This window comes from Hetaerina americana, unplaced genomic scaffold, assembly GCF_022747635.1.
Source record: "Hetaerina americana unplaced genomic scaffold, ioHetAmer1.1.p SCAF_1474, whole genome shotgun sequence".
Lineage (NCBI taxonomy): Eukaryota > Metazoa > Arthropoda > Insecta > Odonata > Calopterygidae > Hetaerina > Hetaerina americana.
Window position 1 is genome coordinate 5,001 of NW_027286597.1, and position 14,383 is coordinate 19,383.

The following is a 14,383-nucleotide window of genomic DNA, read 5'->3' on the forward strand; positions in this document are numbered from 1 at the left end:
ATATATATATATATATATATATATATACACATATATACATATATACACATATACACATATATACATATGTATATATATATATATATATATATATATATACTCATATATACAGAAACATATATAAGGAAAAGGGATAGGAACACGTATAAAGGACGAACACAATAGGAGGAGATATTTTTACTCTTGTGATCCGTTCGATTCCGCCTTCCCCACCTCTATTGTGTTCGTCCTTTATACGTGTTCCTATCCCTTTTATGTTTCTGTATATATGAGTATTTATTCGCCGTTTGGCGGGATTTCGTAGTAGTAATAGTTTTGAGGGGAGGCGACCGACAGCTAAGGTCATTTGCGCCATAGGGGAAGGACAGGAAAGGATGAAGGGTGGAGAGAAACCCGGCGTCGGCATTAGCCTACTCTTTACGAAAGGCGCCAAGGGGTCCGCGGCTTAACGTCCCATCCGACGGACGGCGTACTCACTCAAAGTGCCCTCCACAAAGCACCTCAAGTAGGGATCGAGACACCTCTGAAAAATATTCAACACCGCCGGGATTTGAACCCGCGCCCTCAGGGTGGGAAGCCAGTACGTTAGCCCCCGCACCATCTTGATCACCCCGGGATTTCGTGTTTGAATGTGTATTTGGCCAATGTGGCTCATCTCTTTCTTCTGGCTATGCGTGCCACGAAACGCACTGTTCTTTTCCTGTATGATGTTGTATGAATTCTAACCACTATCCTTTCCTCTTGTGTATTGTCTATTTCTCCTTTGGTGGGTGAAACAGCCCCCTGACGCCATCTCTTGGCTAAAGAATCGGGGCGCTTGGCGACTTATAAGACCCACGGATCTCAGGGTAAATTACGTATCCTCGATAGCTCAAGTGGTTAAGAGCATCCGCCCCGCAAGTGGAAAGATCCGGTGTTCGAGTCCCGGTTGAGGAGATATTTTTACTCTTGTGATCCGTTCGATTCCGCCTTCCCCACCTCTATTGTGTTCGTCCTTTATATGTGTTCCTATCCCTTTTCCTTATATATGTTTCTGTATATATGAGTATTTATTCGCCGTTTGGCGGGATTTCGTGTTTGAATATATATATATAATATATATATATATATATATATATATATATATATATATATATATATATATGTGTGTGGGTCACGGTAGTCCAGTGGGTAGAGCGTTGGACTACTGACCAGAGGGTCATGGGTTCAATTCCTGGGCAAGCCACTCTGGGCACCTGCAGCTCCACCCGAGCTATGTCACTTTTAAGTCACTAGATCTTCCTGGGAAACCACAACCGGCACAGGGAAAGGAACTGGCCCCCACTATTACCCTGCTAATGTGTGAATTTCACATGCCGTCGGGCTTAGTACTGGATAATAATAATAATAATACTTTATTCATTTTAAAAATGGTACAACCATATTAAATGTCGTCAATCATAATATTACTTAATATATAAACATAAGTTCTTAAATGTGATGAAGATTGTCACAAAAGAATTAATCCAATGAGTAAAGTGGGTGAGCAAGTAACCAGGTATATACCCTATTCTTGAAACTCTGGATACCATCTGATTTCAACTGAATAGGCAGATAGTTATGTATTCCTATATTCACATTTAGAAATGTGTTGTAAGTTGATGACAATCTACAATAAGTAGTATTTAGATTCGATTTACCTCTTGTGGAATAGTTATGGAGGTTGGACCTTAATTGGTAAGTTTCTAGATTAACTTTCACATGAATCAGAGCCTTAAAGATATACAAACAAAATACAGTCATGATTCTATACCTAATAAAAAAAGGTTTGCAGGAATCACGTGGTGGTATATTAGCAAGAGAGCGAATAGCTCTCTTTTGCAGTAGCAAAATTTGTTTAACATGAGGGGAATGACCCCATAACTCAACACCATAATTCAAATGACATTGAAAGAAGGCATGGTAAAAGGTTAAACGATACTCATTTGAAATGATGAAGTTGAGCTTTCTTAACATATAAACAGCTTTACTAAGTTTATTACAGGTCTGACTGATGTGAGTCTCCCAATTAAGTTTTGTATCAATATAAATTCCTAGTATTTTAGCAGTTTCAATATCAGTTGTTTTTGATTTAAGACTGTACACAATATGCTGAGTTTTGTTAGTATTTAATTGTAAATGATTAACATCAAACCATTCCTTAGCCTGTTTTTGGGTAGCGCTAGATCGTAACTTTGCATCTTCTGGATGTTGACACTTTTGCACAAAAGTAGTGTCATCAGCATATAAAACAGATCTAGGTTTCATATTACAGGGCAAATCATTAATCATGATAATGAAAAGTACTGGGCCAAGCACAGAGCCCTGTGGTACACCACATTTTACTTTAAGAGCTGCAGACCGACAGCCATCAAGTTCAACCAATTGGTGGCGATCATCCAAATATGACTTCATTAGTTTCAGTGCAACTCCCTTAATACCATAATATTCTAGCTTTGTTAGTAATATTGAATGATTAACACAGTCGAAGGCCTTACTAAGATCACATAGTGTCACTGAGACTGATTCCTTTTCTTCAAATGCATTAATGACATAATTAACTATGGACTCTACTGCCAAAATTGTAGATTTCCCAGATCGAAAGCCGTACTGGGATTTGGAAAAGAGATTATTTAACTCAAAAAAATTACATATTTGATCTTTCATAATAGCTTCAAAAATTTTACCAAAAACGGGGACTATGGAAATGGGGCGGTAGTTAGCTAATGGATGAACTCTACCTAAATGAGCTTCAGGCGGACCACTGTGTTTATGGTTTTGATGGTTTATATGTATTTATTTATAAATACACATATACAGGGGTCGCACCCAAAAGTGGTAGGACTGATTTTCTCTGGCGCGAACGGAGTGGTGGAGGGGGGTCTGCCTGGCAGGGTAAGGTGGAGGGGGCTCTTAGCAACAGACCAACACCAACCTCAGTCGCCTGCGGGCTGTCGTTGAGTGAGGACACCGTTTTTATTGAAGCAAGTTTTTTGTTCGCGTCGAAAAACAAAATGAATCTGAATTTAGAGCAACGTTATTCCGTGTAGTTTTGTGCGAAACTCGGGAAGACGGCAACTGAGACCCTCTATATGATCAAGCAGGCTTATGGGGACACGGCCTTAAGCTGTTCCACAGTATTTGAGTGGCACAAGTTGTTTAAAGAGCATAGGGAGCTCGTTGAAGACGACCATCGCTCCGGACGGCCGTCGACGGCAAGAACCGACACGAATGTGAGGACTGCTGAACACAGACCGACGCTTAACCAGTGAAGAAATTGCAGACCAGTTGGGTCTGTCTGCATCCAACGTCCAACGCATTATTTCATAGGATTTGGCCATGTGCAAGGTGTGCGCCAAGATGGTACCAAAAATTCTGAGTGTTGACCGACAGCTCCTGGCCAAATACGGCGTTGCCACGTTGCCGCACCCGCCCTATTCTTCCGATCTGGCACGACTGGACTTCTTCTTCTTCCTCCTGATGAAAAGACAGCTCAAGGGACGACGTTTTGACTTGATAAAGGCCGTTCAGGAGGCTTCGACGAGGGTCATCAACGGCATCCCCAAAGAAAATTTCCAGCGGGTGTACAGGGAATGGGAGCAACGTTGTACTAAGTGTGTAGCAGCTCAAGGAGCATACTTTGAAGATTATTAAGTCGATGAAAGTATATCATAAATAAAATTCTTGTACAAAAATCAGTCCTACCACTTTTGGGTGCGACCCTGTATATACATACATATTCATTCACATGGAAATAGATATGAGGAAAAGGGATAGGAACACATATATAAACCATAAACACAGAAGTACTCAACCCTGGAAGGTCAGTTTGGTATGGGTGACGGTAGAGTTCCCCCTGCACTAAGCCCTATACGGCATGTGAACTTCACACATTATAGGCATGGTATTAAGGGGAGCCAGTTCCTTAATAGTACACTGTACCGGTTATGGTTTCCCGGAAAGACATCTGCTTTACACTGTTAAGAATCACATAGCTTGGGTGGAGTTGTCAGTGCCACCAGAGGGGCTTACTGCCCGGGAATCGAACCCGGGACCTTCTGGTCAGTAGTCCAATCCTCTATCCCCTGGACTACCCCGACCCAAGGCGATATATATATGTATATATATACGCTTAAACATAAATATAGACACACACATACATTTCCATACAGTCTACTAACAGTATGTTCAACACAAAACCAGCTGATTAAACGGAAAACAGTCTAATCAAAGATGCCATTAAACGGGAAAAAGCACCTTCCCAATTCAATCACTCACCATTAAGGCACAATTACTCCATTTCATCAGACTTAACGTGAGATTTAACCCCATTTCGCACGCCAATATCCAACTAATTCGCAAAACACACTACATGAATCAAAAAAACCAATATTTTTAAAAGGATATCACTCTGTCAGGCCCATATATTCTATTTAAAATTTAAAAACAAGTATGAAAGTAACTTTACCTTGTTTATTTAAGCACACTGTCTGTTTTTAATGCTATAAATAATGCTTATTCTTGGAGATTACAAGTTTAAACACCCAATGCTTAGATAGGTTTAAACTGCTGTAACACTGGAATACTTATTGTGGATTAGATGTATGTTTTCCGGAAATATTAACGACGCTTAGATATATTTCTCACCGAGAGTCTGAAGGCGGTCGAGAGGGGTTTATTACGTTGAGTGACAGTGAGAAGATAGGTTTATTTAAGGGAAATTATGAGTGTTGGAGCAGGAGGATGTAAACAGGAAATGGCTGACTCATACTCACATATCTGGGTTCTCTTGTGGTGAATGAGGAACAAATTATATCTGGAACAGTCACACTCTTTCATCAACACTTAAAACTCAGACAGCACACAGACACAAGTAAGTCAAACATGATTCCAAGTCTAATAACATTTAAACTCGCATATTAAAGAACGGTAACACTTCATTTCACACCGTTCCAGTTGCTATTTCCCTGTGTAGAACCTTGCAAACTGATTTTACGAAACAGATTCGCATTCATGGTAACGGAATAACCTGACTACATATAAATTAGGAATGGCTTAACGATAGCTATCATTTAAACAAGCATTTTTAATGTTACGACTGCCTGAACTAAAAATTTGCCATGCTTTCCATAACTCTCAACTTATTATAAACATAATAAGGAATTAAACAACACTGCCAAAGGTAAGCTTGCCCTGTTTCGTGTTAAGTGTTTCCCAAATACACCTGTTGCAATTATATTTACACTATTTTCGCAAGGGTACATTCATTTATCGCTTCATCATTTTGCAAATACTTTTCCAAGATATCAAATTTAGTTATCTATGGACTGAATGGCTATTGGTGCAATTCAATTTGTTTTAATAAATATTCTAAAGCATAGATATTCAAGAAACACAGATTATCGAGATGTGTGTATGATATACTCTTGATACTAAAGACGAAAAGTGTTTTGCAGTCAACTATTGTCATCCAAATAAATAAATTCAAAGAACACCTCGAGGCATTTTAAACTTATCAAGTTTCAAGTTTCCGCCGTGAAGCATATCAAAGCTTAATGAAATACGTATTCAGTTAACTCTATGACTTATCATAATTTTGATCCCCTAGGAATTGAATTACACATTTAAGCATAATTGAGAATTTACGATATCTCTGCTGAATTACAAACCCAAACTACTTAAAACTGAACTAAACCAGGTCTGCCCAAAGTATACCCTTACTGGTGCAATCTGATGGCAATGACGTGGACTATATAGCCTCCCCGCCAATTGGCTAGTCGCTAGTTGCCCTGAGATACCCAATGAGGACCCATCAGTGTGCTTTGGGGGATCCTAGAGCTGTGCCTACGGTATGTGCCAGTTATGTCATAGTTTCTGTTGTCCTTTCTTGTTTTTAATACTGTTTGTCGTCTGAAAATGGATATTGACCAAATAACAGAGGAACGAATCAACATATCAAGGTTATTGGTTGAAGTTCGGTGGTAAAAGTTATCAGGAAATTAACACTGAAATGTCCTGACAGCTGTTCATACTGTGATAATCCTTTCTGAAGTTAAAACATCCATTTTCAAGCGGACTAAGCCTTTCAAAGAATGACCGACAAGACCCCAAGACATGATGATGCAAGGCATTGATCGTGTTAGGGCCCTCGTCTTAACCGAACGTCGGAAAACTGTGATCTGAATTATATCAGCTGATATGAACTGAATTAATAGTATATTATCAACAGTGCACACAAAATTACTATTTCATTACCATGAATGACACAATGATTGGATGGATGGACATGAATGGAGCTGTTTATGCGGTGATAATGCTTTCTGAAGAAGAAAACATCCAAGTTTTCAAAGTGGATTTGAGCATTTTATTGAAGATGGCCGAGACAAGACGCCAAGACGGATTAAAATGCAAAGGCCTTTATAAAGACCTTCCTATTCCCATCACTTACTGTGTTTGACGTTGATACAACATTGATCGTGTGTGCAATGGTCCCTTGTCCTTCTTATCTAATCGTCATTATAATAAACTGTTATTCTAATGATGTCAGCTGATGAAGATTGAACTGAATTAAGAGTAAATTATCGACAGTGCCCACACACTACTAGTACTATTTTATTACCATTGAATGACACGATATGATTGGATGGATGGACATGGATGGATCCTTGATGACACACACACACACACACACCAATGAATGACAGCATGACACAATGCACACCATTCAGAGCACATTATACCAGAGAGCACATTGATATATGTTCGCCGTTGTTTCTGGCAATTAATAAATTCAAATCACCGCATTGATCCTATGATCATCACAATCCTCCTCCTTATTAATATTATTATTCTTAAAATAGATCTTTGCCCCTTTTTGCGACTTTTTCCAATATATATACTCCCGATATAAAATGCATTGAAATATGATGATAATGATTGGGGGGACTGTACGTGTCATATCACTTTGGGGGCACACGAGATGATGATAATATGTTTGTTGGAGAAGAGACAGACAATAAATAATAATAATAAAGCAAAGAAGAAACGACGATATAGAAAACTACTCCTAAATTAAATAAGAAGAACCTTGATAAGAACTGAACTGCCTTTAAATAAGAGGAGGAGGACTTCCAAAGGGGATGGTGCTTTATTATCAAACAGTAGAAATGAACATAAGATGAAGAAGAAGATGGAATATATAATAATAAGAAGAAGGCATAGATAGCCATTACTACAAATTGACAGAGAAGAGTACTTTGAAGAAGGTAAAGACAACAAAATCATTGACATGTAGACCCTAAATTTACATCTAAAAAACTAAACAGACCTCGTAAGACAGTATTCACTCTATTGCCAGCTGTCAGTGACTGGTTCACTCAAAGGAAATCAAAAAATTCAGGCACGTAACCTAAGCTGTCAAACTACATCAAATTGTGCCATTCTAGTACCAATACTTTGTTTAGGATAAATTCTAACATCTGGCACCATTTCAACAGGCTTCAAATCACCAAGTTTACACTGAAGTTAATATTCAAAATATTCAACACTGCCACCGGGATTTGAACCCAGGCCCTCTGGGTGGGAAGCCAGTATGATAGCCACCCCGCCATCTAGATCCCCAGGAAACACTTATATATCAATTATAATAATAGCAGCTCTTATCGATCAAACTCAGCATATATCAACATTGATATATATAACAACCTTGGCCATTTTGAAGGTTTTTTGTGACTGCTTACTAGATACCTTTCAAAAGGGTGAAACTCTTCTGAAATCAGTGCCCCGAACGTTTCCTAGTGATTCTATTTCCTTGCCTGGTTAGTTGAAACCTTCTCCTGTTAGACTTATCTCCGTTTAGCATTTACTATACTTATATAAGCCACATAATATTAATAATATCATCATTATAGTATATTATAATACAGTTACATCTGTTGGGTGGTACTCTAATACAGAAAAAGAAGAATTGAACCTAGTAAAAGTATTATTGTTATTCAAAATACATATATAATGTCCGAAAGTCTAAATAACACACTTATATATCGATAAAAACATCAGCTCTTATCGATTGCAATCTGCATACTTGCACATTTATACATCTCTCGGCCATTTTGAAGGTTGTCATGACTGTTTACTAGATGCCTATAGCTTAAAAAAGGACACCAATTATGACCTCAAGTGAAACTCTGATATAATGGTGTATTCAAATTGAAATTTGCAGAAAAGGAAGAGGAAGAATTGAATCTAGTAAAAGTATTATTGTGAGAGGATTAGATAAAGGATTGAGATACCACTGAAAAATATTCGACACTGCCGCTGGGATATGAACCCGAGCCCTCCAGGTGGGAAGCCAGTACGATAGCCACAGCAGCAATCCTGATCCCCAGTAAGTCTTTAATAGAAAAATAAGACCAAAGAGGTATATATGTCGTCATCCCCTTCTAGAAGTACTAAGACTCCCCCTGAGGAACCTCACACATTTATGCCAGCATTTTGGGAATATGAAAAAGTCACACAGGGGGGAACTCTATACGAATAAGGAAGAGGAGGATTGTGATGATCATAGGATCAAAGGTGATTTGAATTAATTGCCAGAAACAACGGTGAACATATCAATGTGCTCTCTGAATAATGTGTGCTCTGAATTGGTGTGCATTGTGTCATGGTGTCATTCATTGGTGTGTGTGTGTGTTATCAAGGATCCATCCATGTCCATCCATCCAATCATATCGTGTCATTCAATGGTAATCAAATAGTACATAGTAGTGTGTGGGCACTGTCGATAATTTACTATAAATTCAGTTCTACACTATTCATCAGCTGACATCATTCGGATCACAGTTATTATTATAATGACGATTAGATAAGAAGAAGGACAAGGGACCATTGCACACACGATCAATGTTGTATCAATGTCAAACACAGGGGATGGGAATAGGAAGGTCTTTATAAAGGCCTTGCTTCATCAAACGTGGCACCTTGTCTCGGCCATTTGCATAACATTCTATTGTTGCTTCTTTGCTTTATAATAGTGTCTCTTCCAAACATCTTGTCCCCAGTGATATACAATATCCCCAATTATCACATTTCATTGCATTTCATTGGGAATATATAGGGAATAAGTCGCAAAATGGGGCAAAGATCTATTTTAAGAATAATAATAATAAGGAAGAGGAGGATTGTGATGATCATAGGATCAATTGGGTGATTTGAGTTTATTAATTATACAGAAACAACGGCAAACATATATCAATGTGCTCTCTGAATAATGTGCTCTGAATTGGTGTGCATTGTGTCATGGTGTCATTCATTGGTGTATATGTGTGTGTGGGTGTCATCAAAGGATCCATCCATCTCTCCATCCATCCAATCATATCGTGTCATTCAATGGTAATAAAATAGTACTAGTAGTGTGTGGGCACTGTCGATAATTTACTATAAATTCAGTTCTCTATTCAACTGATATCATTCGGATCACAGTTATTATTATAATGACGATTAGATAAGAAGAAGGACAAGGGACCATTGCACTGTCACGATCAATGTTGTATCAACGTCAAACACAGTAAGTGATGGGAATGGGAAGGTCTTTATAAAGGCCTTTTGCATCTTAATCCGTCTTGGCGTCTTGTCTGTCTCTTCTCCACACATATTATTGTCATCTCGTGTGTGCCCCAAAGTGATATGACACGTACAATGTCCCCCCCAATCATCATTATCATCAGATTTAATTGCATTTTATACGGGGAATATATATTTGAAAAAGTCCCAGAAATGGGCAAAGATCTATTAAGAAAAATAATAATAAGGAAAAGGATTGTGATGGTCATACAATCAAAGGTGATTTGAGTTTATTAATTATACAGAAACAACGGCGAACATATCAATGTGCTCTCTGATATAATGTGCTCTGAATTGGTGTGCATTGTGTCATGGTGTCATTCATTGGTGTGTGTGTGTGTGTCATCAAAGGATCCATCCATCTCTCCATCCATCCAATCATATCGTGTCATTCAATGGTAATAATAAAATAGTATTAGTGTGGGCACTGTTGATAATTGACTATAAATTCAGCACATCGGCTAATTTAATTTTGTACAATTAAAAACAGATTTGTTAGTTTATAATACCTATACTTACATATCCCACCATGTTTTTGTCTGTGCTTTTTTATTTTATGGAATTTTTGCATCAAAAAAGGTATTTACTGTCCTATCCTGTTCAATATATCTGCAAACTTATGAACTTTATTCTGTTTAAGAATTCATTCTACTATACAGATAGCAATGATTTTGTTGTCTATACCTTCTTCAAAGTACTCTCTCCGTCAATTCATAGTAATGGCTATCTATGCCTTCTCCTTATTACATATTCCATCTTCTTGTATTCATTTCCACTGTTTAATAATAAAGCACCCTCCTCCTTTGGAAGTCCTCCTCCTCTTATTTAAAGGCAGTTCGGTTCTTATTAAGGTTCTTCTTATTTAATCATCAGTTGTAGTAGTTTTCTATATCACAGTTTCTTCTTTGCTTTATTATTATTATTTATTGTTTCTCTTCTAGAGATATTGCAATGATTTTGTTGTCTATACCTTCTTCAAAGTACTTTCTCTGTCAATTCGTAGTAATGTCCATCTATGCCTTCTTCTTATTATTATTTATATATATATTCCATCTTCTTCTTCTTCTTATATTCATTTCCACTGTTTAATAATAAAAGCACCCTCCCCTTTGGAAGTCCTCCTCCTCTTATTCAAAGGCAGTTCAGTTCTTATTAAGGTTCTTCTTATTTAATTATCAGTAGCAGTAGTTTTCTACATCTATTTGTTTCTTCTTTGCTTTATTATTTATTTATTGTCTGTCTCTTCTCCACATATATTATTATCATCATCTCGTGTGACCCAAAGTGTGATATGACACGTACAATGTCCCCCAATTGTCACACATTTTAGCCCACACTACTTGGGTAGATCAGACCGCAAAGATAAAGAGACAAGGGAGAAATAGATTCCATTGTACAGATAACACACGCAAATACTCATTCTTTCCCTGGACTTAATCAGGAATCGTGATAAGATAAGATAAGGGAGAAATAGATTCTGCTATACCGACAGATAGATACAAATACTCATTTTTCCCAGAACAGAATCACAAATCATAATAGTAAGACACCGAATACACTCAAGAACTATTAAAAACATTGAATTTACAAGTCGGAAACATATTAAACAAAGCAAAGACATCAGGTATAGGTATTTATAGGTGTATGTGTATGTTAGTTGGTAGTTTGAGTGTTTGCATGTGTGTGTCGGGTGTAAGTGTTTCTGCATGAATGTATAATACCATGTTTTGTTAGCATATGGTATAAATTTGTGGCTTTTGCATGCGGTTTTTTATTTTCTAAATTACCAGCGGTGTCCTAACACCCCGCCACACGCCCTTCCAGTAGCTTCCTTAGGGTATTAAGTGGATGTAGACTTTATTGCAATTCATTGGGAATATATTGGATAAAGTCCCAAAAATGAAGCAAAGACCTATTAATAATCTAATAGGGAAGAGGATCATAGGATCAGTGGTGATTTGAGTTTATTAATAGCCAGAAACAATGGCGAACATATCACTGTGCTCTCTGAATAATGTGCTCTGAATGGTGTGTATTGTGTCATGGTGTCATTCATTAGTGTGTGTGTGTGTGTGTGTCATCAAGGATCCATCCATGTCCATCCATCCATCCAATAATATCGTGTCATTCAATGGTAATAAAATAGTATTAGTGTGTTGGAACTGTTGATAACTTACTATAAATTCAGTTCTACACTATTCATCAGCTATTATCATTTGGATCACAGTTTATTATAATGACGATTAGATAAGAAGAAGGACAAGGGACCATTGCACACACGATCAATGTTGTATCAACGTCAAACACAGGTGATGGGAATAGGAAGGTCTTCATAAAAGCCTTGCATCTTAATCCGTCTTGGCCTCTTGTCTCGGACATCTTCAATAAAACTCTTAATCCACTTTGAAAACTAGGATGTTTTCTTCATCAGAGCATTAACACGATCTCCATAACTGTCTACATCTCAGTAATTTCTTGATAATCTTTACCGCACTTCACCAAAAAACTCGATATGTTCCTCTGTCGCTACGAAATTTTGTCAATTTACATTTCCGACAGCATGACAACGACTTGAGCATAACAATGAGTGAATTACAAACCTAGTTATAATAATATCTGACCGATTAAACACATCAAACTCACCTATTCATAATTTTAAAAAATGTTCACGATATTATCTTTACGTTTACAACTGTCTAATGACTCTAACAAAATAACTTCAGCATTAAACAAGAGTGAATATTACCAACTTTAATCCTTAAACACACTATTATACCAAAGAGACATAACGGCAGTCGGGAAAAAGGGTTTAACCACCACCAAAGACAGCAAAGGCAATTCTGTCCCCTGGAAAGGTTAAGGCTTCAGTTTTCTGGAATTCCACTGATAGATTATCTTCCCACTGGTTAAACAATTACGGCACAACACTATTCTAACCTCCTGGACCAACTACAACGCAAGATACACAAATAAATCCCAGGCTTCCCCTGGAACAAAGCCATCTTTCAAGGTACAATGCCCGCCCACACACAACTGTCGTCACAACTGCGGAAACACATTAACTAAGGCACGTATAGCAGTGACAAAGGCCTTATTCGCCTGGTGTACCTCCATCACAATTCTATCTCTTCCCCAAGCTCAAAACATTCCTCGGTCGACGGAGATTATCTTCAAAACCAAAGAACTAACACCCTACAAAGTAGACGGGTGGTATTTTGCTCTGGCCTGAATAAATTCCTAATTATCTGAGACAGAATCGAGACATTAGAACAAGGACCAATTGGGAAAACGTTTACAAGGAGACTATATTATTAAAAACCATTAAATTTCACTCGAGTAAGCGGTTCATTTTGTATTCAACTCGAAGAACTGTTCATATAACCCTCGTAGCTACTAATACTAAGTTAAACTATGAATTTCATCAACAATACTACATTTGAAAACTCAATCAGAGCTCTTTCCATTTACTGAAACTCTCAGTATACGAGGGTAATCCCAGAAGTACCCGACCCAACAACGAAAACACAAATATTTCGGAAAAAAAATGTGTTTATAGTTAGACAATCTCATTTCAGCTCTATATAGACTTTCCCCAGTGATGTTCAATAAGTTCCATACCTTTTTATTATAATAAGAACTGTCTTACTCCTTAAAATAGCCATTAACTGCACTCGACATCACTTCTTCACGGTTGGAGAATCTTTGACGACCGAGCCATTTTTTTCAGGTTTGCCAACAGAAAATAATCCAAGGGAGCTCTAAATCTGGCGATAATAGGACGCATGAGGTAGCAATTCAAACTTTAAATTATGCATTTTGGCCATTGCAATAACGGATTTGTCAGCTGGTGCATACTATCTTGATGAAACAACACTTTCTTTTCAGACAAATACGGCCGCTTTTGCTTTATTTCTTTGCTCAAACATTGCAATAAGTTCGCATAATACTCTCCATTGATAGTTCTTCCTTTTTCTAAGATAGTCAATGAAAATTATCCCACGGGAATCTCAAAAAACTGATGCCATGACCTTGCCTGCAAATGAAATGGCCTTTGCCTTCTTTGGAGTCGTTTCTCCCTTTTGAATCCGTTGCTTTGATTGTTCTTTTGTCTCGGGTGTGAATTAATGGACCCATGTTTCATCCATGGTTATGTAACAGTGCTAAAATTCTGCTCTGTTTCTGTTAAATATTGCTAAACACTCTAAATTGAAACATCTTCACGACACTGGTTTCGCTTGAGTGTGGGCAAACGCGGCACCCATCTTGCAAACAGCTTTCTCATGTCCTAATTTTCAGTTAATATGCGATGTACCGCACTTTTTGAAATGCCTACTATGTCTGCTAGCTCGTGCACTTTCAGTCAACGATCATCCAGGATCACTTTGTGGATTTTCTCCACCGTTTCTATAAGTCGTCACACCTCATTTGGTCGAAAAGAAGTTACTTTCTAAAACTATAAAGCTTTTTTAAACAATAGCCCAGGGTTTAATCATACATAATCTAATTTATTCACAATTTTAAAATCGGTTTCAAGAGCCAATCCTAACATTTTAACCGTCCAAGATCTATTCAAAATAAATTAAGCACAAACAATAGTGAATTTTCAAAGAAACTGCGGGAGATGCCGCAACAGTAACTTTTTAACGGAGTCATCCGCTAATGTGCATTTCAATACAACAATTTCAGAGTGTAAAAATCATTCGCCTTGACTGGGATTCGAACCCAGATCCCTCAATATCCGGTC

At 37.7% G+C, this 14,383-nt stretch overlaps 1 non-coding gene across 1 annotated transcript; it reads left to right on the forward strand.

Moving 5' to 3' along the window:
• Window positions 1–860: 860 nt before the first annotated feature.
• Window positions 861–936, forward strand: TRNAA-CGC (transfer RNA alanine (anticodon CGC)). Its single transcript has one exon. It is a non-coding gene; the product is annotated as a tRNA-Ala (tRNA).
• Window positions 937–14,383: the final 13,447 nt, after the last annotated feature.